We start from the raw sequence: 5,000 nt of genomic DNA on the forward strand, positions 1-5,000 counted from the left end.
CAGATTGTCTTGGCCCGCATAAATGTGGACTGTATTATTACACTGTAGGTTAGTGGGCAAGGCAATGCGGGTGTATAATGCCTTTGAGGAGGCAACTTGGTCCCTAAGGTCTACCGCCTCTGGTTTTGCAACTATACAAAACACCCTGCGCAGTCTTTCGTGGAGTTTGCGCGCCTCAAGGAGGAATAGTTCGATGACTGGCTGAAAAGTCATCAGATAGTCACTTCCGCTGCGTTACTTGAACTATTGCTCCTTGAGGAGTTTAAGAAGGCCTGTAGCAGGGAGTTGAGAGTTCACCTGGAGGATGTAAAAATTGTGAAATTGAGTAGTGCCGCTCAGTTAGCGGATGAATTTGTATTGACTTACCGGTCAGGTAGCGGTAGTTTTATGTATAAGACTTTAGATAATTCAACATAATGCTCCCCTAATGATAGTAGGAGAGGGAAAACCTCATCGACTCCCCATATCCCTAAGAATGGCAATATCAAGTCGTATTCTTTTTCAGGTGATAGGGATATGGTTAGAGTCCAAGGAGGTCATCCTCCCCCTAAAGGTTTTGCTAATAGAAACTTCCCAGGTGGGGGGAATATCAGCTATAATAGAAATAGAGGCTTAGGCTGTAAAGGAAGCTGTTTTTGGTGCAACAATCCTGGGCATTTCCAAAATCAGTGTAATGCTTGTAGGATGTACCTACAGCACAATAATCATAGTCCTGTAGCCTTGGTTAATGCTAATTCAGAGGATAGTAGCACTAGTCCTGTAGACAGACCTGTAGTAGATAGGAGTAGTTTACTAAATAGTAGTAAGCCTAATGCTCCTAATCTCCAATCATCACTCAAGTGCGACAAATATATGTGGCTTGGAAAGTGGATTTTGACTATCTTGTTGTTCAAATGAAGTGTTTTAGAGACACTGATTCTGCTCGTTCGTTAGTCCTGAAGTGAGCTCTGAATGGTTTTGAAAAATATACTGGAAATTTTGTATTGTTGGGAGGTTTTCCGGATTCAGTTGTGTCTGCTCCTTTGGTTAATGTCCACATGTCTTTTCCAAGATATGATCAAGTAACTGAGTTGGCTGTGGTGGATAGTCTACCTATCCCAGGTATTGATGGTATCCTGGGAAATGAAAAGCTGGATATTGAAAGACGGGAGCTGTTCCCTATATTATTAGTAAATGCTAGTCCCGTGGCTGTAATGACACGGTCCGCAGCAAAGCTACTAATTTACTTAATGAGGAGAACAATGATGACTTAATGTTAAGTAGTATAGAGTTAGATGTTTAAGGCCCGGGCCAGTAGAGAGTAAATGTAATGGTGTAGTTAATATGAAACTTCATTGGGACAGAGCTGCATTTATTAAAGCTCAAAAAGATGAATATGATTATGATTTGGGCAATGTTGAGGATCTGACTAAACCTAGGTTTGGAGTTTTGAAGGGCTTATTATATAGGTTTAGTCGCCTTGCATCTGATAATTTGAATAAAAGTGTTCGGCTGGAACAGATTGTGGTACCTTTTCAATTCAGAAATTCTGCTTTGGAGTTAGCTCATACTAAAGTTTTTTCAGGTTATTTGGGTGTGTAAAAACTTTTCATAGCCTGGCTAGATATTTTTGGCGGCCTGGAATTAGGTTGAGTGTGAAGCAGTTTATCAGAAAGTTAGTAAATGATGTGGTAGGTCCCTTGCCCAAAACTAAAGCAGGTTACGTATCTTTACTAACTATCATAGATAGAGCCTCTCGCTTTCCTGAAGCTATACCTATGACACGTATTATTTCCAAAGTTGTCTTTGAAAAATTAATGTATTTCTTTTCCAGGTATGATCTCCCTCGTGCAATTCAGACTGACTGTGGGACAAATATCATGAGTACGGTATTTTGGGGTAAGTGTGCTGAACTGGCCTTTCAGCACGTTACCAGCGTACCTTATCACCCGGAGAGTCTAAGGGTGTTGGAAAGGTTCCACCAAACCCTGAAGTCTGTTCTGAAGAAACATTGTTATGATCATGATAGTGACTGGGACAAAGCCCTCTCTTTTTCCTTCTTTGCTATCAGGAATCACCCTAACTCTTCCACTGGTGTAGCTACTTTCTAGTTGGTATTTAGGCACAAAATTCCAACCAGGAAGGAGGAAATAAATGTTAAAAGGTTTGTGGAAGACTTGAAGGGAAGAATGGTTAGTGCCTGGAAGGAAATGTTAAAAGGTTTGTGGAAGACTTGAAGGGAAGAATGGTTAGTGCCTGGAAGTTTGCCAGGGAAAATTTGGAATGGTCCCAGTCAGTAATGAAGAACAACTTTGACAAAAAGTTAAAGGTACGCTCATTTCAACCTGGGGAGTTGGTTTTTGTGCTGAGTATGGACCCAGATAGTTTTCTCGAACTGAGATATATGGGCCCTTGGGAGGTGGTTTTGAGGAAACTGTCAGGGGTTAAATATGAAATTGAGGCTCCCAGTTCAACCCGTAAATGTAGAATATTTCATGTTAATCGTCTGAAACCTTGTATAGGTAAGCAAGGTGATCCATTGGTGATAGTGTCCGAGCCTGTGTCCTTGGTATTGGATATGCGTCTTGAGGACTCTGACTAGTTAAGGTGTCAGTTTCCTTTGGATGCGTTGCGTGAAAATATGCAACATTTAGAGATGTAAAAACTAGTTTAGATTATTTAGAAGTTAACAAACGGAAGGATATGCTTAATTTATTTCAGTCCTTTTCAGACCTTTTTCAGGATGCTCCCGGTAGGACAAATATCTAAAGTCATGACATTAATGTACGTGATGCTTCCCCTGTAAAGCAGAGTTCTTACTTTCTGAACCCAGTAAGAAGGGATTTGGTAAGTAAGGAGATTGAGTATATGTTGAAACTTAACCTTATTCAACCATCTGTAAGTCCCTGGAGTTCTCCTGTTGTATTAGCGAAGAAAGCAGACAGTAATTTCCGCATGTGTGGACTACCATAAAGTGAACAGCGATACGAAAAATGATTCTTTTCCTCTCCCTCGTATTGATGATTGTCTGGATCGGATTGGTTTTGCGAAATATATTACTAAGCTGTATCTTTTAAAGGGTTATTGGCAGGTTCCATTGTCCAACCGAGCTCGTGAAATATCCGCATTTGTCACTCTGTTTGGCCTATATGAGGGTAAGGTTATGCATTTTGGAATGAAAAATGCTGCATGTACTTTTCAAAGGCTCATGAATAGGGTAATTTGTGATATGGAAGGAGGGAAAATTTATAATGATGACTTTGTAGTATATAGAAAGTACTGGAGTACCCACAAGTTAAGGTTACATAAGGTTTATGAAGCCATTAGGTTTGCCGGGTTAATTGTTAATTTGGCTAAGTGCGAATTGAGCCCGGCCAAGGTTTGTTTTTTGTGTCACGAGGTTGGTTTAGGTCAGGTGGCTCGGAAACATGCTAACCTCAAGGCGATTATAAATTTGAAAAGGCCTGGCAATGTTAGAGAGGTAAGAAGTGTGCTGGACATGACGGGTAATTACTCTGATGTTGCTCAGCCTCTTACTAGTTTATTAGACAAAGGAAAAAAGTTCTTGTGACCAGATCATTATGAAGAATATTTTAATAAACTTGAATCAGTATTAATTACTAACCCCATTTTGAGTTGCCCAGATTTTCAGAAGCCTTTTATTATAGCAATACATGCCTCTGACGTCGGCATTGGAAGTGTTTTTTTTTTTTTTAGAGAAAGGAGGACGGTCTTCATCCTGTGTCTTACAATAGTAAAAAGCTTCTGGTGGCGAAAAAAATGTTACTCCACCATAGAAAAGGAAGATTTTTCAATGGTCCGCGCTTTTAACTATTTTAAGCCGTACGTGACAAATTTTTCGTTCCCGGTTGAGCTATGGACGGACCACAATCCTCTGGTTTTCATCGAGCGGATGAAGGGAGCAAAACAGAGAATTTTGTGCTGGGCCCTTTTTCTGCAGGAATTCGATTTAGTTATAAAACAGGTAAAAGGGACTGACAACAAAATTCCTGACACCCTTTCTAAAATCTTGTGCGCTTACCTGATCCTTCTCATATGATGCCTTGCTCGTTTCTCCATTGAGGTTGTATGGAAAAAATTTGTTAGGAGGTCGTTCTGTTTAAATAATAGCTTTGTAGATGAAGTCTAAGAGGTTTCTTTGAGTTGTATACACTCTAGTGTTTTATGAATGTTCCCCTTAATTAATTATTGATTTGTCTCGATATATTATGATTTTATATTGTATAATAATATATATGACTTTTTGGACTATAATGCCGTTGCATTTTTGGTTAAAGTGTATGTCTCTGGGTGTACCTGTAAGTTTATTTAGGTTTAGTTAGATAGGTATATTTCCAGAGAATTGGAGATTTTTGGCGTCGTACGGTGATATTTGATCTTTAAAATAATGGTAAGCTATATAGAGGTTTTGGCTTGTATTCTTTAGGGGTACTTTCTGTTTAGTTTTAGGTTTATTGTTCTGTTTTTATACTTATTGTTCTTACTTTACAGGTGTATTTCCATTTGCATATAAAAAGAATAGTAATTTTTCTGGTTATTTATTTTTTCTTAGGGGAGGAAGGTATTATGTATTAACGTAATTTTGCTTTTGTTTATGTCAGCATTGTTACTGCATTTTTTTTTATGTAAAACTAGCATAACATTTAATTAATAAGGCTTCAGTTGTAATTTTTTTTTTTTGAAGTGCTGTTTTAACATCCTCCCTGTGTTTTTCGAGTCCTTGGTGAGAAGAGACACCTGTATTTACGTGCAAGGAACTCAGATATTTGAAGACACAGATCGAGCTAGCCAATCCCCGGACCTACTGCAGCAGCTGGCTTATATGAGCATTTCAGAGGATTGCGACGCCAACGTTTGACAGCTTTTAACAGGTGCATTTCTGCCACCTGCGCTGATTTGTAATTCCTATATGTTCTCCTTTGTGGTCCTCGGCGCTGGCGTAGGAATCCCGACCTCAAGGTGGATGCGAGAGAGACACCGCCATCAACGCATCCTCGACA

Source organism: Palaemon carinicauda, chromosome 20, assembly GCF_036898095.1.
Source record: "Palaemon carinicauda isolate YSFRI2023 chromosome 20, ASM3689809v2, whole genome shotgun sequence".
Lineage (NCBI taxonomy): Eukaryota > Metazoa > Arthropoda > Malacostraca > Decapoda > Palaemonidae > Palaemon > Palaemon carinicauda.